The 22,608-nt window shown below is 43.2% G+C and overlaps 1 protein-coding gene across 2 annotated transcripts in view; it reads right to left on the bottom strand.

Moving 5' to 3' along the window:
* The window catches only part of tnrc6c2 (trinucleotide repeat containing adaptor 6C2), a 37,204-nt gene extending 29,613 nt beyond the window's left edge, over nt 1-7,591 (bottom strand). For both annotated transcript variants that reach the window (XM_030781043.1, XM_030781044.1), the window contains exons 1-2: nt 7,229-7,591; nt 6,859-7,044 (exon numbers count right to left, since the gene is read on the bottom strand). The gene's annotated coding sequence lies outside the window, so the exon portion shown is untranslated. The remainder of the gene's footprint in view (nt 1-6,858; nt 7,045-7,228) is intronic.
* Nucleotides 7,592-22,608: the final 15,017 nt, after the last annotated feature.

Below are 22,608 nucleotides of genomic sequence, written 5' to 3'. Positions count from 1 at the left end.
CCATGAGTTCCACTCAGAAGACTAGATCAGCGGGAGTCAAACTTTCCGCTCCTCATAACTGAAAGAACACTTGAGCAGATTATGGGTTCTGTCTGGCGTCTGCCCCCCCCCCCAACGACATTTGCCCTCAGAACACAAGAAAAAAAAAAAAAAAGGAAACATGTCAACAAGTCTTACCAAACATGACTCAATTACCCTGTCTAATATTCTCACTTTAGAAAAAAAAAAAGCCTATTAAATCAGCACATTTTAAAATCCACTTGTGAATAATTGCAGCATGATACTGCTAGCAATACGTTTAAACATGTTACTGAGGTCACGTGACCTTGATCAAAACCAGATAGTTGTAACGTAATCCGTAATAATGTTAATAGTGGAAAAAAAAGCCTGAATTTTGAGAATAGCCTTCTCACAGGCCCAAGGCATGGCGTCTACAGCACGTAAAGAGCAATCACAGTCAAAAGCCAAACGCAGAATGCACGGTCAAAAAGACGGAGGACAAAAAAAAAAAGAGAGAGAGAGAGGGGGGGAGACATACAGAGAGAGAGAGAGAGAGAGGGGGGGGCATAGAGAGAGAGAGAGAGAGAGAGAGAGAATGTCTGTGAGGGAAAAACACAGAACAGAGAGAATTAACACATGCAAATGAAAAGAAAAAGCCTTGAAGCCGAAGAGCGCGAGTGAGAGCGAGAGCAAGGGGCGAGGGAGCGACAGAGAGAGAGAGAGAGAGAGAGAGAGAGAGAGCGAGAGAAAGCGAGAGAGAGAGAGAGAGAGAGAAGGCGAGAGAGAGCGAAAGGCTTCGGTTAGAGTTTTTGGTTTTTTGTTTTTTTTTTCTGAGCAGAGCTCTGAGCAGTGGGAAGCCTTACGCAGAGAACGGGGTGGAGGAGGGGAGCGAGAGAGCATGAAAGGCTCAGACTGAAAGGTTGTGTGCAGAGCGAGACGTTCCTGGCGCGGAGCCAGGGCTGCCGCGGCCGTGAGGCAAACAGAGCGCTGCGTGTTCGCAGGGCCTTCTGGCTCTGCCACGGCACAGAGAAGGAAAATGGCCGCCCTCTTAGCCTTCCTGCGGTTGCACATTAGCAACCTGCAGCTCCCACGAGTGTCATCTGGCACTGATCACAGCCCAGAGAGTTATTCTTCAATGGCCACAAAAAAAAAAGAAGAAGAAGAAGAAGAAGAAGAAGAAGAAGAAGAAGAAGAGGGCGATAGACAAGTACGTGGCTATATTTAAATGCTAAATGAATTATTTAAGAAAAGAGAGAGAAAGAAAAAAGCAGGTCAAGTTTCAAACGGCTAAGACTCGGAAGAGAATTTGAACGGGACGGAGTAGTTGTCTGGCATTTCTCTATAAGACACACATGACCTGTGTCTGATCTGACACCTTTTACATCACAGAGAGGGGAAAGCAAAAAAAAAAATTACCAGATGGCGACAGACTAACCTTAATGGTTGCAATTTTTATTCCTGCTTTTGAGCACAGACATTCAAACCCTGCTTCGGATAAATCACAGATCAATATCACCTCATGACAAAAACCAGTGTTGCAATCTGTGCCTAAAAACACACAGCCTTGCAGAATTCTGCAGGTACGACATTCACTACTAGCTGACAGGGTCCTATTAAAATGATGACTTCTCACACAAGACCAGGAAGCAATGCAGTGCTCATTTGTGCTCAGGGCAACACAAAATCCTAATGATTTTACAATGTAAATTTAGGGGGATGTAGTCTGTAATCTGTATCTACACTCAACAGTGTGAGCACAACCGATAAAGCTGACCCATAACATTTTTGGAGCGCTACATGCTGTCAGTCCCTGTTCCTGATGTGGCTTTATATTGTTAATAGGGTGATCAGTCAACTGTGTGTCTGCTCTCTGAACTTGACATTGAAGTGCCAGCAGAGGCGTGTGGAAGTGTGGACTTCATTCAAGGTTTTTGATATCAATACAAAAAAAAAAAAAGAAAAGCAAAGGTTTAGATGTAGAAAGACAATGTATGTACTTAGGTTTACCGGACTCTGTTTTCCCCATTCATTGCACTCTAGCACAAGAAGCTGACAACAACAACAACAAAAAAGTCAACAATAGTTCTTACAACGTGATAAAAAAAAATGTCCTGTTGCCCCCGTACTTTGCAAAACGTAGAGGGAACTAGTGTATCCGTCACCATGTGGTGACATGTTTGAATCTGTGCTGCACTGAAAAATGATCCAATACGAAAACAATTTAAAGTTGGATGATATCACTTTTAAGCTAGTATTGCTACTGTAACAAGTGGTTAGTTAGCCTTTGGGAGTTGCGTTCAAGCTTATCGGCGACAAGTTTAATTTATGGAGGGTAATTAAAAAGCGAACAAATGTCAAAGTATTGATATCAGCCAAACATCTGTACGGCTGGCGACCAAGAGCTTTCTTATCAGTGCATAATGAGATCAATTAATGCTTGAATCAATGAGTGATGCTTTTCTGATATGTAGGCTAAGAAAGTAACGTGGCTGTGCATTATATCTCTACAAACAAAATTATGACATTGCAAACAATAGGCTACAATAAGCAGGGCGTAAATATGGCAGTACAAAAGTGTTTGGTAGACAGAGCACAATTCTACTGTCTTGGTTTCTGTAGCAGTGAATTTCCAGCCAAGGTTGTCTTAGACTGCTGTAATAAGACTCTTATATTATAAGGAAGATCACCATCAGTTCCTTGCAACCAAAAACCTATCCAATTTGTAAAATGAAATTGGACCAGACATTGCGCATAGACGATTGGATCTAAGAAAGTGAGTCAATAATTTCCTTAAACCCCCCCACTTTCATTCTCAAGATTACGCTGATGGCAGATCCAGCAGTCTCACACAGTGTGTCAGACAATAAAATCTGACAGCCTGTCAAAAGAGCAAATAACTACACAAGGACTAAGAAGAAGGGAAAGTGAATATCCTACTTAAAAGCAGAAGAACAAAGACTTTTTCTGGAAGAGTGACGGACCGGGACAGGTGCTGGGACGTCAGAGAGAGACAGTGGCAGTCGACGTTGGCCAGCCTGAGGGACATGAGGGGTAATGGAGCTGACCAACCAAATCACTGTTTATGACAAAACGCCATCTAGCACTCGGCCAGCGGGCCAGAGAATCTTCCTGCGCTTCCCAACATTGTGAGGGAAGGAGAGAGAGAAAAAAAAAAAATCACACTCATGCATTTGCACACGTTAAAACACATAACCCTGACAGCTGCACAGCTCAACTCAAACAGACAGATCCTTGTCAATACACAGAGAGAAAATGAAATCTGCTATTTACACACTCAACAATGGCACGTTTAACAATGTTGGCTTACGTAAAACCACTGAAATGATCCGTAAAGCCTCAACTATGTTCAGGCTTAACAAAGAGTTTATTTTGCTTCACAACTGACTGTACTTTATTCCGAACAGGTGAAGGAGAATTATTCCGTTTTAAAATTCGACGATTTCTTTTTGAAATTTCCAGCAGGTTAAAGAATCGATTAAGGGTGCTTTTTAAAGCAACGAAACGGCGTAAGCCTGTGTATTCATTTCAACCTTTAATTTCATCGTTTAGCTTTCATGAAAAGCATTTCTGCCAGAATATTTACGGACGGGAGAGACATTTCAATCAATTAGTGAGCTGTCGTCAAAATGCAGGTAGGGCTGACCATACTCCTCTCTCCGGCACTTAGTATACCGAAGGAAGCCCAGTGACATTTGGGTTGGTTGTTTCATATGGGAAGCTTGTGGTTAATCTCCTCCACTAGCAGGAAAAGGAGAGGGGGGGAGGAGGGGGGGGGGAGGTCCCTGCCCTAACACGGGACATTTCCCTGGCCGCTGTCCAAGACTCACACAGGCTGCCTCCATCCCCCTCCCCCTTCCAACACGTCCCGTTATGTACCATCCGCCCCTCACATGGACCAGAGGATTTCAGCCTCTTACGTCAGAGCCTCAATTCTCACTCTCCATTAGCTATGAGGTAATATGAAAGAAGGAAATTAGCGAACGCTATCTGCGACTGGAGGAGAAGCTGCTCATTCGTGACTCGATTGCTACAGAACAAAAAAAAAACAGGGTGAGAGAAAGGTGACTGCCCTCCTCCTCCAAATTCATTGAATAACTGGAGTTAAACTGAGAAGTTTCAACTGTGACAGACTGGTTCTTCTACGTCAATCTGACAGGAACGAGAGTTCCGTAAACTGTTGTACAATAAATCTGTCCCCCCCTTTTTTTTTTTTAAATAATTGGCCTCCTTGGCTGCTTTGAGGTAACATGTGGGGAGGCAGGACTAGATAATCCACTACTTGTATTTCAAACTAAAATTCTCTCATTGCTGGAAATCGGTTTGCTTTTGTTCACCCTGGCCCTGCCGCTACACAATGGAATAAAATGAGACATGTCAACAAACTGCCATTTCACAAAGAAATAGGACGACAGACACTGTCAGATTGTCAGACTAGTCGGATCCTTTCTAGTGTCACTCTAGCTATTAAACCTAACCCCCCCCCCCCCCCCCCCAAAAGACGAGTAGGGAAAACCCATTAACAATTCACCTCTGTATTCTAATAACAGGATTTTACAAAAACTCAAACGAAGCTACAGCAAATTGTTTCACACAGATTCGATACAGCTCGTCATTATCGTGTTGAAAAGAACATTGTGTTCTAAAATCATTACAGCTATCAAAAAGCAACTCGAAAGCCACAAGAATTTGGAATGTTTTGAGTGGAGAGAACGGACAAAATACTGCAACTCATTTCCTTAATCCAACGACAGGCTAGACATTCCCCAACCTATTAGCCAACCACCTGCTCTGGCCTATAGAACTGACTTCAAGAGGTACCATGGCTGCTCCTGTTGTCTGCCCCAACCTTATGGCACGCCACTGAATCACTTAACTAAGTGACAAGAGGCTTTTTTGCCCTTTTCATTCTAAATGAATACCAAGTCTGACTCCCAACCCCCCCCCCCCCCCCCCCCCCCCCGCTCCCAGACGCCACCCCCATCCTTCCGTACGATACCTCTTACCAGATTTAGGAACTGAGGCCAGCCCCCTGACCCTGAGAGCAAAGGGGCCCATGAACTGGCAGCTGGGTGTATATGGCTGGGAAGCCTCCCCCCTTTTGGATTGATTAATGACTGCAGTGTAGTGACAGCCCTCTGCCTAGGCCTTGAGTATGACATTAATGGTCACACACACACACACACACACACACAGAGTTGGGGCAGATGTGGTTAAGCATTCCCCACCATGTCTCCATCCAATTGATTTCATTTCATAGCCTCGCTGGTGTGTGACGCCTGAGATAAGGAAGCAGTAAGAGGCGACGTTAAGGAGGAGGGAGAGGGAGATCGAAGGAGAAAATTATGTAGTTCAATTAAGACACGCAAGAAAGATAGCGAGAGCTATATGCTAATCCCCAAGGATGGGATGTAGCTGGAACGAGATGGAATGTCCCACATAAATAAAAGAACTTTGGCTATTTCGCGAGAGCGGCAACTCTGATCGGCAAGAGACCATTTTAGGATCACATATGCAAAAATGTCGTTTAAATCATTCTTGTGCTTTTCAAGCATCTTTTTTTCCTTCATTTTCATTTGGTCATCCAAACCGATCTTGCTTAATGGCACAGAATCAGAAACACTCGACAATGTGCACCTCAAAATGTAACACCCCACAAAATGCCATTACTATAGCTTTTCTGTGGCATGAAAAACTAGACACCGACCTCATAATACAGACACTATTCAAACCTAATATGCCTATTTGAAGATCTGTGCTCACTTATCCACACTAAAGCAGGAGCCATTGTCAAGTGACTGAGTTTGCCAACTGTGCAACGCTGAATAGCACTGGAAGACCTGATGTCCCTAGGAGATACTTGACCTTTAAGGTTGAACAATTTTGTAAAAGCCAATAAGATCCGAGAAGCTTAACAGACTGAGGAATAATCTAAGCGTTACAGAAAGAAAAGAAATCTCGAGTTGAAATCTTCTGAAGTGCTTCTACAACTGTGAACACCGAAAATCTTTTTCAAGAAAAAAAATCTTTCGGACATCGTCTCCAGCGACAGCTATTCAGTAGTTGGGCGGTCCAATTAAAGTGATTTTCAATCCCACAAACAGACAACTGTAACAACATGATACCAAAAGGGCTGTAATTTACGCTTCTATGAAAATCAAGAACAGGAAAACCTGTGTTATTACGTTATTCGAAGAACCGGACATAACTCACAAGCATGAAAATTCGGTGACGGGAGGTTTTCTCCCCCCTTTTAATTTACCTGTAATGCGCATTTAATTTGTCTACTTCTACAAGACATGAAAAGGTTTGCTTGGTGACTGCTGGTGACAAAAACAAAACACAAACACCCTGAACATCAATTAAAATGACACTGGCCAGAGGACTTGCTTTCCGCTATTTTCATATGCATTTCATTCATGTTTACAGCAACAGTCGACGACTAAACAGTCAAATAAATTCCACTCCTATTTTCCAATGAGAGAAAGTCAAAACGTAGCTACCGTTGCTTGTATAAGGCATATTTCTTAGGGCGTTCCATCGTCATCGCTGGACTGTATCTTTTTATCATTAAGAAATCAATTTGAACTCGAAAAAACGTTTTAAACCCAATATTAATCATTGAATTACTGAAAACATGTCTTTAAAGATGAGTCAAAGACGTCGTGGCAAAAAATATCAGCAAAGTATAGATCAGGTGTGTCCCTAACCTTAGTTCACGGGTCACAATGTTAGCTTGCATTACTGCTGCTTGAACAATTCTTGACGAAGTGGTAAATTATTAAAGCAACACAGACATCAATTCATATTTGCCAAGAATATCTACCAATTTCTGCTTACCTTAGAAGTCACAAGGCGAGCTTTGGCAGCTTTTCAATACAGAATTGTTGCATGGCGGACAGAAAGGCATTTTCTTGCGCCTTTACGAAAAGTACCCGTAAAAATGACAGATCAGTGGTTAGCTAGCTAGCTCCCGACTCCAGCTTCGTTAAAGTGTCGCGGCTAACAAGGAATGGCAAGGACAATCTATTTTAAAAGGAAAAGATAGAAAAAAAGGGTAAATTAAATCAAGTAACACTGTTAAGTCTAAACGGAGATCAGTCGCAACACTTTAGTTGATAACTTAGACAAATACATGCTGTGCAGATAATGCAATCAGAAAAATGCAAAAATCCTTGCGACGTAACATTACATTTATGAAATTACCTACCAAAAACAGGACGTCGACATTAAAATGGTGGCTGGTTATTTAAAAGAAAATACCATAAGATGCCCATCGAGTCATAATAATGTTGTATCTACCGGTGCAAAATAAAGAAACGGGCAGTACGAAGCTCTTCGCTAATACATTGGCATAGGGCGACCGATGACGCTAGCGAGCTAGTTTAAAGTGCAAAAGAAATCGTTATGCTTGCAAGCTGAAAAGGTAGGAGTCTTTTCAGCTAAAACAACCTACAAACAATCAGACTGCAAATGGAACGGAACTTAACGAGAGATCCAGAAACGTGAAATTGTTCTTAAAATATCCAGATGTAAGTGCGGAGTGTCCGAAATACACGTTCAGTGAATTCTCTGTGACTGGCGCTCATGCAGCCATTTTGTTCACTATCAACAACATTGCTCTCTCGGAGGAGTAAAGTAGGATGTGGCCTCATGGGCAAGAAGACTGTCATGTGACATCTACAAACCAATAAACGTGCTTGTTTGTCATCCTAGCTCCACCCATATTTGTGCTGTTCTACAGCGTCCCATTTTGTCCTGTGAACAGACTCAACAGTACATGGTGAAACAGAAGGGTAGATTCACCCTCAGGGTGAGTGGATCGTAAATTGGTTAGGATTAAAGGTGAGGGAAAATTTAGAGTGAGGTTTAGGACTAATCGGACTAACAATAACATCGATACCAATGTGCAGAAATTCAGCCCTTATTTATAAGTCAATATCTTGACCTTTACGTAAAATGCTCTGGAGAAAAAGTAATTTTGCACATATTTTCAAATGGAAAAAAAGAATATGTGCAGAAACTAGCACGTCATATACTATACTAATTTGTCATATACTTATCAATTATAAATTTTTAAAAGTTTTACATTTTCTGTCTCTGATTAACAAAATGTCTTTCACATTAAGCTGCTGGTTATGGTAAGTAGCTCAACCCAGGTCTGGCTGACATTTTGATAAGAGGAAATCCAGACATGTGCAGACTGCTGGGTTGGCAGTCGCTCACTCAGTTCAGCCTGTAGTGTCTTCACTTTTTTCCCCATGCTCTGGTCCATGCTATCCTTTGTTTTAATTCCAGTTCAATCACCACAAAGTTCCACAGCGGGATTTAATTTCAGGCTTCCCTAAGGACCTGACCATGCTCATGTTGCCAACTTATGGTAACACGCAAACACACATTCAAGAAATTTAAACCCACACACACACACACACACAAACACACACACATACAGTTTATCAGTTATTTGGCTTTGTAATACATTTCTGTTTCTGATGAAAAACAACAGTGTTCTTTGTAAGAACACAGCAGAAAATATTTAGCAGTATACACTGAATCCTTCTTAGTGCAGGCATATAAATAAAATCATATAAATACTACATAGAATACTCGCAAACATCCCAGAAGTTAACATGATAATATTATTGAAATAATAAAGCTTATTTCAGTTTGTAACTCAATGCCATACCTCCCAAAATTTTAAAAACAGACTGAATGAAGGACTGAACCACAAAAGCAATGAGCCAAATCTTGATCTTAGTACAACCTCATTCCTTGGTCATTAAGTCCTAGACACCTATGGCACCCTGTCTAGGGCAGCATGATAGATGGCCTTGAGTTTTATTGATTATAGATACACAGAGGTACTCTTCCAGTCTGAATGTTAGGCGTATGAATGTTCAAAATGCAGACAGTGACCGCCGCGTTCATGTAAGTTGACATTTCCAAAGGCATTACTTGACATATGCAAAATGATAGTGGCAATTATGCAGACGGAGGGACCCATACACGACTGCGCAGAGACAGAGCCCCATGTGTTCCTGTAATGGAGGACTATGTTTGTGACTCACTGGCTTTATGATGATGAAAGACTATCACAAGGGCAAACTGTCCATCCCACATCCTAGACTGCCACTTTAAAAACAGCCATCAACCTTGGGGGTGGAGGTAGTGGAGGTGGGGAAGGAGGAGGAGGGGGGGTGGGGGGGGGTGTAGGGGGATACAGAACAAATAAAAAACAGTTCTATCACAAGTATCAACAACCATTGTGCATTGTTAAAGCAGCAAGTCCATTATTGTTGCTGTCGCCGGATTGTGATCCTAAAAGGCTTTGTCACTGAGATGAAAGCGCAGCGTGTGACTGAGATGGAAAAGTGTTTGTATTAAGATCAGGTAGAGCAAAACGTTTTCATTAGACGCTTTAAAAGATAAGAACAAATAGCCAGGAGGAAGCTTCAGTAAAAGCCAGAGGCAAGCAATAGCTGTTTACAGACACGGCGTGGACCTTGGCCACCGCCTGACCCTAGTGTAATTCCTGCAGGAACAGGACAAAATAAACAAACCGAAAAGACAGAGGGAAGAGGCGAGTGTGAGGACAGACAGCGGTGGCTTTTTACCGGGAGATGCCAAGAGAGTGCAGTGCACTGCAGTGCAGAGCCTGTTTCTACGTTGCTGTAATTTCCCTGGGGAAGATGCAGCGAGCAGGTAAAGGCCAGGGAGAGACAGAATGGAGCACAGAGAGAGGGGGGGGGGAAAGAAAGAACGAGAAAAAGGATGAAGGGAGAGAGGAAATAATGACAAATCATTGAAGCAGCACAGAAAAAAAGAGGCTCAGCCTTGTGTTAAAGGATTTATTTCTCTTTTGCCGGCACATATAGACTATAAGGTATGGTAAAATAACGTTTCATATCAGTACGCACAAATGTGTTCTTTTACGCTGATAAATGTAGAACATAAAAAGAAGAGAGGAAAAAGTCATTCAAGTACATAAAAGAATGTATTAGACATAATCCTTAAAACCTTTCAGTTTCCATTGAGACATCTTTTTTTTTTTTTTTTTTTTGATTTCACCCTGTTGACTGTTAAACCTTGAGGGAAAGGTTCTTGCCTAGTTCATTGTAATTCTACCTCAGGGCATACTTATGTCTTCAAGTCATGATTAAAGACCTTTGAGGTAACAAGTGACTGGAAGACAATGCTATTCTGTCAAATGAAGGAAAAAAAGAAACAAAATGTGTTTTGTAATATATCCAGGATTTGAAATGGTCAAGAATAATTACCACTGAAACGGAATTCCACGCGCGCGTTAACTTTACATTCATGCTTTGTGCTGCTTACGTACATGTGTTTCCTCACGCTCTCTCTACAAACTCATTAAAGGGAAATAAGACCTGTGTGGTTTTTATGGTGTTTTGGGAACTGACTGGTTAATCAGATTTATGGCACACTTAAACCTAATTGATTGCTTTCATGGATCCAAATGAATAATTAAGTGCTAACAAGCATAGTTTCTGTTTCATCAACCTGCAAGCAAGTGGAGAGATGGTGATAATGACCCAGTGGGAGGAAATGAGGGGAGGACTGTCAATCAAAAACGGAAACATCATCATATCTTCTGCCCTCAAACACACTGGACTCAAACAGCACCGTCATTTCAAAACTATCTATCACAAAAAAATACTCTATCACAATAAGCAATATTTAATGATATTTAAAAGAAAATACAAAGGAAACAGATCATTTTGAATGGCGTGTTGGTAGCTGAATGCTACACAGAAAGACGCAGGATATTTCAATGGCTTGAAATAAAAAGACGAAAAATTACAAGCCCATTTCCTCCGTAATGAAAAATAACGTGGTGCCAAGAAGGGAGCGCAAGCTCTTTGTCATTGTAATATTAATGCAAACACGGCAGAGATTAATTTCAAAATAGGATTATGCCAGTGCAAACCGAGACAACACACTGACCTTCAGATGATCTTTTCCAAATCAATTGTATTACCACTACAGAGGCGTTTCAATAGATTAGCTCAGCTGCATCAACTTTCAGCCAGCACCTTTCCACACAATGCTCCATCGATCCAGTCATATTGACTGAGAGATCTACTGTTAGGAGAAAAACTGGGGGTATAGACACAAGTGCTGATGTGCTTATGCCAAGGGCAGTACCTCTGGCTGAATGTTTGGAGGGGAAACAATGTGCACAGTACTAGAATTAGTACAACAACAACTCACAGAAGCACACAAGGGATGAAAGGGAACCTTTCACATATGGTTATATGCAAATATTCACATTTATGCACACACGTGTATATATATATATATACACACACACACTGAAAACTGACCAACCTAATGTGAGTCCACCCAAATCAATATCGCAATAACATGTAGTCTATTTGCCAAAAGGGTGTGAATTAATTCCACCTCTCGTGTAAATGTTACAAGCATATCCAAGGGCTAAGGGTGATATTTAGAAGTACATAACTGTAATAGAGGTTGGAGATGGGTTAATTCAGTTTTTAGGGTGGCGTGGAAACCGTGGGCTTCTGGCACAGTGAGAGAGAGAGAGAGAGAGAGAGAGAGTAAGAGAGAGAAGGGGTGTTGTTCAGAGCGATACCGTCCCCACTCCCTTTGGCCATGCGTCAGTTTGATTAATGCTGCTTTCCTTTGAGTGACCCCCAAGGTCACATGAATAGTGGGAACAGCAGCTCTCTTCTGTAGAGCGACACTGGAGGGGGTAACTGGCACATAATTCAGTCCCACAAGGAAGCTCCTCGCCCAAGCTTCTAATCTGAAATGTAATCAAACTGGCTATAATGCAACTGGCTTTCAAGAGAGAGGAGAGAGGGAATGTTGGAGGAGGGAGGGAGTGGATACACACACACACACACATATACACACACAAATGTATGTACACATAAAGACTAGATATACTGATAAAAAATGGATACATATGAAAACACATATGCACTGGTTCAGACACACATTCACAAGCCCCTATTTCCCATAAATCGCTGTCGTCAAATCTGAGTCTTCCAAGGTGTTTGGAATTCGCAGTATCTGTTTTTACATATTTATACTGTGTTTGTGAAGAAAAATTGTGGTCGTGTGTTCTGCAGCTCCAGGAGCTAAAGAGAGACTCATATGTGCATATATGTGTATCTATTCCTCGTGCCTCTAGGAAACTGCAAAGACGTCCAGACGAGTGACCAATATTACCAAGACCTTGGTCAGGAAAAGCCTGCAATCCCTGATTTCACAGCCTGTAATATGGTGTGCTATCAATTTATGGTCTCTCTGGCTCTCTCTCCTCTTTTTTTTTTTGCTCTCTGTGTCTGTCTCTCTCGCTCTGCGCCAGGTTTTTTTCTCTCTCTCTCTCTCTCTCTCTCTCTCTCTCTCTCCCCCTCCTTTCTTCTTTCCCTACTCCCTATTTCCAGTCAGTACACACACATACTCTCCTGAGCATCATGAATCTTTCATGCCGCCGCTCGCTATAATCCCTGAGGCGTGCTCCCTTGAGACCCACACACAACTGCCTCCATCACCTTACACCGAGAGAGAGAGAGAGAGAGGAGGAAGGAGGAGGGGGAGTGGGCAGAGAGAATGAGAGTGAGAGACAAATTGAAGGTGTGCCGCAGGACTGGGCTTCAGAGCTGCAATTACTGGCGCTCCTTTGACCGGGGATAAAGGAGGAGAAGAAGGCGAGGCAGTTTCGTTTGTTTCCCCAGCAGCTACAGACTCAGACTACTGTGCCCTGCAAAGCCCACTAGCCTCTCCATGTCGACTTGAGTCTGAAGGTACACAGCCACTGATAAAGATCTTGATGTTAAGTGATAGGTGTGTCAGGAGACAGACACGCATGTAAACGTATCCTCTTCAAGCAGACAGACAGTCAAGGACAATCAAGGACATAGCACTGTCACCTCTAGAGAGTCCAGATTCGCCAGTTTGAGACGTAGCACAGATACTGCTCTCCCAGTTTCCAATTCAAACCCATCAATGCTGAAATGAAAGGGACAGCTCCTATGTGTGAATCAAAGCACAATGCTCCGTGGTCTCTCCCTCCCGTTCATGGCCTTCCATGGAGGACGTTTAAGTCTCAAAGCTATGTGCTTGTCATCGCGTTGTGATGTCCTGTGAGTGTTTGCGTCTGGATTGTCAGCAGAGGAATCGGGGGAAGGGACACATTAATTAATGGCACCCAGGCAGGCGATCAGCCACCAAGATCTCCTCGCTGCACGGATTAGCTTATTATGCTTCTGCTACTGATTTACGTTGACACTGATTAAGAGGGGAGTCCGAGGAAAGAGACAGAGAGAGAGTGAGAGAAAAAGAGAGAGAGAGAGAAAGGGAGAGAGAGCGAGAGAGTGAAGGAGGGAGAGAAAGAAAAATGGAGTAATGTCGCACATGAAGAAAAGTATCACTCACGAGCTTGGAAAAATTTCACAGTAGTGAGACGTTGCTCTCCCTTACTGGATAAATGAAGGGGATGTGGAAGAAAGAGGAGGAACGCTGGAACGTGTGACCCAACATGTGAGTGCATTTCAAGGGCCCAGAAAGAGCCAAAGGACCTTACTGACTATCCATCCTATTACAATGTCGCAGTATATGTGATGCAGCTCTGCCCTTACACATGCTCTATTGTATGTACGAGCACCACCTATGAAACACAATTAAGGTGAGTTATGACTGGACTGGGCACAGGGTGGGTGGGTGTGTGTGAATGGGGGAGTCGGGGAGCAGCAAGGGAGAAACGTAGACAACAAGCTGCACGACCGTGGCCCTGCGAACGTCGCAGAGAGCAGCGGGGGCAAATGGAGGGGGCAGTGCCAATTTCACGCCTTTGCTTCCGCCTCTTCTAGCTTCACTCTTCTTCTTCTTCTCCTCCTCCCATAACCCCCACGCCCCCCCACCGCCGCCCCCAAAACCTACCACCCTAACCCCCCACCCCTCCCTCTGGTCAGAGTATGACAGCAGCATGGCACAAGGATCCATCTCTGACTAACGATCCAGCACGCATAATAAACCAGCCAGTATGGATTGCCTGGTGAATACAGAAAGAGAATTCCCATTCAGCATTTTAACCAAGCAATGCCGAGACATTGTCTACATATAACGCACATCCAGGACAAAGCTTGTTCAATTGGAAATGTTAAATGCCCTATTCATCATTTGTCCTGTACCTCTCTACTAGTAACTCGCCGTTTCAATCTACGTCTAATTAACGCAGATTACTGTATAATAGGATTCCAATTATGTAATGCAAATGTACACAATGTGTTGACATATTCCCACCTGTGCTCATGTCAGTGGAGCATAATTCAGAGCTTGTTTTGGCTACCGCTTTCCAAACAGTCACAAGTATCGTAACCGACGCAACTCCTCCTTGTGTTGGAGTGCGGTGGATTGTTTTTCGATTAAATTGCTGATGACAGGCCGTTTTTTTTTTGCTTTTTTTTTTCCAAAGGCAACGCTTGATCCCTTTGTTGTGGCTCAGTGTTTACAGCCGTGCCAGTGCACCGTGTCGCATGGCTGCCTTTGTTTGCGCAACCCCATGCAGTGACAGAGATAAGCTCCAGTGCTTACTACAGACCCCTGGCAGCAAAGCAGCAGACGGTCCCCCGTGGGAAGAGGTTGGTTGGTTGGGGGGGGGGGATGAAGTAGTGATGGAGGTCATGGAAGCTACAGTGTCTGGGTTGGTGGGTCCATTGGGAATCAGGTTGTGGAGAGATACATGCTCGTACCTTGGTTTTGGATGTTATTTGAGAAGACATACCATTGGTGAGGACATTTGCCTTAACTGTCAGTGTCTTCTCTGATGAATATCGTAAGATTTTCACTCTGAGAATCAGTGTTGGATCTCCTACGGCTCTTGAAGTGAAGTGATTCCCGTCTTCGAGCTTCTCCGACTGATTTAAGTGGCATGTGTAAGAGAATCCCCATTGTAGTTCTCCTTAAATGGCTTTCACAGGATCTTGGTTAGGACAGTTGGCCAAATCCTGTTTCATCATGGGAAAGGGAAATGTCCATCTCATCTTCAGAGCTCAGTATGAAATTATGGAGTGTTCTATTGACACTCTACTCGTGCCCAGGGGCTGCTATCCAAAACCTGCCCAAATGGGATTTTCCACACGAATGAGCTGTGAGAATTCCTCCTTTTCCCAATTGCATCACTGGCCGAACGAGAATTACTCTCCGGCTCAGCTTTCCTTACGCGTTTTCCTAAATTAGCGAAATTTTCAGGAATGGAAATCCATTACATTAGGATGTTGCAAATGACACATTATAAATGCACCAGAAGTGGACTATTAAAGTCAAATCAGACATTACCAGCGTATTCATATCCACAGAACAATCACAGTTAAGCTAATAATGTGCAATCAATCATAGGTCACTTACCAGAGGAATAATGACACTATGTTAGAAAGGTCTTAATGTGGTCCATGACAGAGAGAGAGCGAGAGAAAGAGAGAGAATTTGAAAGGTGTAATCCTGAAGAAAAAAACAAAAAAACTAAAACCCTTCACTGATAAGGGATTAGAGTAGTCCTGTATTATACTTAATTAAGCCTGTTTGTACATACAACCCAGTTGTGGACAGCATACATCATAAAACGCATATGTGCCTCGCTGAGCTATTTGAATTATGTTGTATGTATTGTTGTCATAAAGATCAACTCATGCATCATTCTTTCTGTCTCTCTAGAGGAAACCACAAAATAGTCATAGCTTCCAAAATCATTCTGAGTCAAAAGGCGAAAGAAAACAGCGTAGTGAATGTGGGTGGTGAGGAAGCACTTTCACTGGACTTTTCTCATCTGAGACAGCTTTACTATTGCAGCCTGTTTCCTTCTGATACGGCATAGGGGAGAGGACAGAAGCCCGGATGAGTCATTCTAACAGTTGACTAATCCCCAAAAATCCTCCTCACGCCTTTCATCAAAAGAAAACATGAAACAGATTCTCTTGATTGTCTTTTTTTTTTTTTTTAATCCACTTCTGCTTTTTTTATTATTGTTCAATCATGCCTTTTCCAACTTGAGTGACCGTCTTCTACCCAGACAATGCCTGATGATCAGGGAGATTTCAGAGCTGACATGCAGAACTGGGGCTCACCAGTGGCCCTCAAAATTGAAGAGGGCCTGATTATGTTCCATGTGGAACACTGTTAAGGCTAGTATGTGCATGTATATGTGAGAATGTGTGTGTGTGTGAGAGAGAGAGAGAGAGAGAGAGAGAGAGAGATTTGGTTGCTAAAGCTGCTGATGCAGGACATTGCTGCTTGCTATCAGAGGCCCGGCCTCTCTCTGTTTCCTCTACATTTCAGAGGAATAATTTCTGAGTATGACACACAATAGGCTAAAAACAAACACAGCGATGATAAGGTTTGCTGGAGTTAAACCCATTTTCTCAATGAACGCGGCGAACAATGCGGAGCGTGAATAAACTCGGATGCTTTAAAAAGGCAATTACATCCATAATAAAGCTATAATTGTGTCTGATTACAGTGCTCTTATGTCTATTTGCATCTCCTTTCATTACCGTTGTCCTCCGAGTTGTGTCCGCCTGCTAACCTCTTGGTGCCTCAAACAATGGCTATTATACGTTCAATGACAAATCCATTCAAATGTATGTGTTACACATACGAAACACACGCAGACACACAGTTTCCAGTGACACCATGGAGATCTCTCCATTCAGAATCTGTAATTATAGACTCTCGAGATAAATCAATTAACACGAACATATAGCCTTTAATTTAATCCACAGCTAATTAAAGTGGGTTACATGGGAGTGGGGGGTGGTGTGTGTGTGTGTGTGTGTGTGGGGGGGTAGGTTGAGCAAGGGGGAGGGGTGTGTGTGTGTGTGTGTGCGCACGCATGTGTGTGTGTGCACCTACAGTGGAAATGAAATAGATTCCTCACGTGAGAGAAAGTGAAATGACATTTCTCCAGGATTACTGTAATTTTATTGAGGACAGCTTGTAGTTCACGTAAACAAAATGTGTTTTGAATTCTCTGGGGAGAGCTGAAATTCCAAGAACAGATTTTCATAAACATACTAGATTAAAAGCCATCTTAACATATTTATTAAAAGCAAAGATCAGTCAGTTCCAGAGACAAAATGGGCAATAGCACCCATCTAAATTATTGTTCACATAAACCTTAAGAGTGAGTCTCACTCTAAGCCATGAATTTAAAAACAGCATATGTAAATGAAGTGTGGGGTTAATTCAAAGCCGTACACTGATGCGGCACGGTTAGGATGTTTGATGCCAAGCATCACATGTGCATTGCTTTAGAACCTTAAAGACACTGTCATATTCTCTTTTATATAGGCTCTCCGGATGCTTTATGATGTACTGTGAGCTGTCGCGTTTTGTTGTTTATTGGTTCCATCAGTCCATTGTTAGCCTGGTCCCTGCATGGAGCACCATCATTAAAGTGTGTTAGCCCGTGTGACAGTGCGGGCAAAAAAACAAAACCAAAAAAACCCAACAAACCCCCCCCCCCACCCCCAGATATATAAACAGGCATCCTGGCAATCTGCATCAAGCGGCATGCAAAAGCCACCGCTGATCACAATCTCCCCCATTTCAATTTAGCGCCACAGTTGAGTGCGTCGCAAGGGCTGGCTGTTTATCTCCCCCTCCATCCACGACCCCCATCGCGAATGGAGTGAAACCGGACGTGCCCGTCCAATCCTCCCTTAAATTGAGAGGGACAGCGAGGCTCTTGGTCTTATCAGAGAGAGCGAACGTAACATCAGGATTCTGCTAAAAACCTAAAACGGCTGAAATTGATGCAACGCGTGAACCATCCAGCCAATCGTGCTTAGATGCTTTCATTCAGAATGAGAATCCACTGAATGGCTGATATGATATAAAATGCTTGAACGGATGCAGTACTTTCCCTATGCTGTTCCGTCATCAAGTTTAATATTTGTTTTTTTACTTAAAAAATTCCCAACTGTCCTCAAGACCTGGACGTACTGGCACAGATGTTGATCGGATTCATAATCTTCTAATCTATCTAAAGGGACCTTAATGACCAATTGTGCCTGATTCTGATCCAAAGATTACTCTCGCTAGTCTTTTCAGTTTAGCAGGTATGATGTCACTTTTCCAATATTGCTGCTCTACCTACACCCCCTGACATTCATCTTCATTTGTATCTATGTTTCTAATGGGGCTGAGCAACCCGAGGCTGCAGATTCAGGTCTATGGATTAAACGGCTTTTCATTGACATTAGAGTAATTAAACCTCCAGATTAGCCAAGCCATTCCATTGATTTTTTTCCCCCAGTTTCCCTGACAATTGGACCGCCCCCCCTCCCCTTCCTGCCCCCAAACCCCTTTTGTTGGAAGGGGAGCTGAAGATAACCTTGGAAAAGAATGTTAAATAATTCTCAAAATAGAAAGCAGCGTGAATTGAAGATATAAACTCTACTCCGTTCGGAACACAGCTTTAAGTAACTGTATGAGTGGACAACGTTACATACATCAAAGCTACCTTTATCCTCTTAATAGGTCTCTTAGACTCATAAATTCTTTATTAATTCTTAAAAACTTATTAGATGTGGTAATTATTATTATTTGGCTGATTAAATCCTCCCCACAGGTCTGGCTGCTGGCTGTACATCCCGTCAAGGTTAGGGAGAGTTAACGTCGAGATGGAGAGCCCATGGGGCCACGGCACAAGACTTGCTGGCAGAGGCCCCTGTGATCGTTACCAAGGCGACAGCAGGCAGGAGATATAGAACCTGACAAATGGAAAATGTCAATTACAGCAGATATGTAGATACGGTGCATAGAGTGTGCAGCGGGCAGGCGGGAAAAAAGGGGGGGGGGGGGGGGGGCGGAGAGGGAGGGGTGGGGGCTGGAGCTGGGATGAGAGGCTGAATTTCTGTCTGCATTGCTGACAGAAAACGGCTGTCTGCCTCCATTGTATCACTGTGTCTTTGGGAAGCGGCTGTCAAAGCTCAGTGAATGCACCCCCTCAACACCCCCCCCCCCCCCCCGCCCCATCCCCACCCCCAGCGTCTCGGCAACCCCCCTCGCCACATTCTCTCAGCACCACCTCTGCTTTAACTGGCAATTTGATTTAGCTGGACCGATAAGGTCGGAGAGGGAAAGGAGGGAGCGGAGCGAGCCATTCTGGAGTAATCCAAACATTGATCTCCTTCCATGTGGCCAACGCTGATTGTGAAACTCTATCGCTGTGTTACTCTAGGGAGAATGGTGGGGGGCTCCGTGGACCTGGATCCATACAATATGGACAAGGAGAAAGAGTGATGTAGCTGCAAGGGTATTAAGTTTTTATTGGATGCTCTCTCTCACCTGCTCTCTCAGACCCTAATGCTACTGGGTCATAAAATGAATCTTGATCAGAGAAAAATATTGCGAACGACACAACACCGCTAAGCTCAGTCAGACTGAACACTATCTCAGCCTGCATGAGCATGTGTGAGGGGGGAGGGGGGGTACTTCTTTCTAACCTTGGTAGAGTGTACCATACATTTCCCATTGTTTCATACAATCTAACCCAGCTCACACACTGTATTTACTTACATTTCTGACTAACTGTTCAATTGCGCATCTGTTCATTTATTCAATAGGCTGTGTTACGGTTTACCGTGAACTCACGGAGCTAAACGAATCTTTTATTTTAAGGAGAGACATATGGGTGGCAAAGTACATTAAAATGAATTCATCTGAGGAACCCTGACACCATTATGGATTCAGTATGTATTCAATCTTACAGTAACAGGTTTGGTTATGCTACACTGTGGGAACCAAAAAGAAAAAAAGAAAATGTCAGTCAAATTCTTTTTCAACAGTTATTGTCTCAGCTCTATGTTGACCTAGTTCTAATGGTACCTTCAAAGCAAGAGAGAGAGAGAGAGAGAGAGAAAAGGAAATGTTGTGTCTCGAAATATGCGCAGCAAAGCTGTATGAGTCTGTTAGAGGTAACTGCGGCCCGAGGCTAGAAATCATCTTCATTCATTACTCTTTTGCTTTCGGAAACAGTATCTCATCTTCGTTTATGATTAAAACACGTTTCTGAAGTAGATGGCTAGTTCATCAAGCACAGAACGCATCAAGAAGTTTAAATGTGATGTGTGAATGTGTGTGTACACGTGTGCGTGTACATGTGTGCACGCATGCATGCGTGTGTGTGTGTACATGTGTAAGTGCGTGCGTGCGTGCGTGTGTGTGTGTGTGTGTGTGTTTTGCGTGGTGAATCACACCGCATTCTTTTGTGCAAAACAAAAGGATCACGTTATGCAATTAAATGCAATATCTTTATAACAGTTTTGACATACCATGTTCTGGATGTTCTTCGCAGGTTCTAAACATGTTGGAAACACGTGAGACGTGATGGGTAAAAGCTCATTAAGAAAGTTTCACTGATAAGCTGTAATGTATTGTGCTCTACTGCTGATATGCGAGCTGCTGCCACCTACAGCTAACGCTTTAGGTCTGCAATAATTAAACATCTGTCCACTGAGACATTAAGCATCATCATTAACCAGGTAACCTGTTGTTTGAAACAAATTATTTAGCGAGCAAAATAGATTCAACCGCATATACTACCAAAATTTACACATTTTCCCGCCGTAAACAGATTATCTGTGCCTGGCCGATCTCTTCATTTCCCTACATTCTCTCCTTTTTTTCTTTACTCATTTTTCATGTCAGGCTTTACGCCGTAAAAACAGTGTGAATGCGAGGAGAGCTAAATGTGAGAAGCAGTGTCAAATAGACACTCATAGTGGGATGCTCTTAAGTGCATCAGTGTATGATCAGGAGACAGTATCACTGGTTTATGGCTTAGAGAGGCAGTGGGAATGGGCTCTATAATGTTTTTGGAGTGTACGTGTGTAAAAAAAGAGAGAAATTCAATTTTAACAGCGAGAGAGACTGAGAGAGAGAGAGAGAGAGAGAGAGAGAGTGGGGATTGGGGGGTGGACAGAACAGCATAGTAAATAAATCACCCAGCCAGAATGTGAGACACTACCTCCAGGCAAAAAAGAGCGAAAGGACAAAGCTGCTAAGGGGACCTGTAAAAGGTCAAGGGGAGCAAGAGAAAGAAATGCAGTGGAAAAGGTCGACCATAACGTGGAGAAAAAAAAAAAAGGTATTGGATGTAAAAAGAATGATATCATCGGCAGAGGGGGGAGAGAGGCAAAATGCAAAACTTGTCTGAAAGTCTCAATCGTGTCAAGAAACACCACAAAATGTCACAGATCTAACAGAGATGAATGATTTAAATCCTTTCATACAGCGTTACAGAAGTAACTGACAGTGTGGGTGGTCCTGAGCAGTTTCTTAATGACATTATAACGACATTAAACTGCATGCAAAAACAAATATGATTGAATTTAAACTGAAATACAAAGTAGCACATAAACTCTATCATGTCGGCACTAACTATCGGTGATTAACGCCATTATAATTAGCGCTGTCATAATTATGAGGCTATAATATGAGAGTATATTAATAGTAATAATTTGATTAATGTAATTTATGGCTGCTCTCTAGCTCAGTGGCCATCTTTAGCATGGCTGAGAAATTCTTCATAAAATGAGACTGGTTTTTCAGTATCAACGTAGTGAGAGGTGAACCATCCTTCATTGTGGCAACGGGGGTAGAATTGACTTAATCTTACGATAATCTCTTTTAATCTCCCTTCACAACTGATATGCCTAATTGTTCTGCACAATTTATTAGGTGGCTGGTGCGAAACCCGGTTGTGCATTACTGACGGGGCTAATCCAATTAGCAGATTGCATTGCTGAAGCTCGGAGAAGACCAGGGGAATGGCTGCTCCCTCTGTGTGCCTCCCTGCTGGGGGTAAGCGCATTAGCCGCGCTGCCTTGACGCACTAGGCTTGACGTACTTTTATTACACCTATTATCACTTTTCCACATAACGTGAGGTAGACACAGAAGGGGTTATGTACACAGTCGGGGATGAGTGGTCACGAGAAAGATCTAAAGGGGACTACCCTATTTCACAGTGCATCTCACCCCCCCCCCCCCCCCCCCCCCCCACCGCTCGCCTCCCCATTCCTGCTGTGACTACCACCCCCCTTCGAGAGGAATGGTTTGGGGGGGGGCGTCACTTCAGATAACAGTTTTACCTCATTTAACCATTAAGGTAAAACAGATGTTTCCAGAGGCTAACACCTTGCTCCTGTCAATCAAATGCATCGAGAGGCATGTCGGCAAATTTTAGTACACGCCGCTGTTACAGACAAGGTTTAGCCAGACATGAAAGAACATGTGATTTTAAACAACGGCAGCAAACAGTAGATCAATGAGGAGGGGCCAGTGTTCGGATATTCAGAGCGCAGTGTACACCCTCCTTTCCCTAACTGAATAATGCATTTGGATTTGATATCGATTGCATGCTGAACCTGAGCTGGGGAAGTGTTGCGGCGTGGTTAATCCATAAGTGAATGAACAGCAAAACGCATTCACCCACTGATATGATGAACAGCAGGAAAGCATTGCGGGGGGTGGGGTGTGGGGGGTGCATCCGACAGCAACCGGCCCCACGTTCCTGTCTGTCTCCGTGCAGGCAATA

Source organism: Chanos chanos, chromosome 8 (genome assembly GCF_902362185.1).
Source record: "Chanos chanos chromosome 8, fChaCha1.1, whole genome shotgun sequence".
NCBI classification, from domain to species: domain Eukaryota; kingdom Metazoa; phylum Chordata; class Actinopteri; order Gonorynchiformes; family Chanidae; genus Chanos; species Chanos chanos.
The sequence above is the reverse complement of the archived record's forward strand: the minus strand, read 5'-3'. Positions and strand labels throughout refer to the sequence as shown.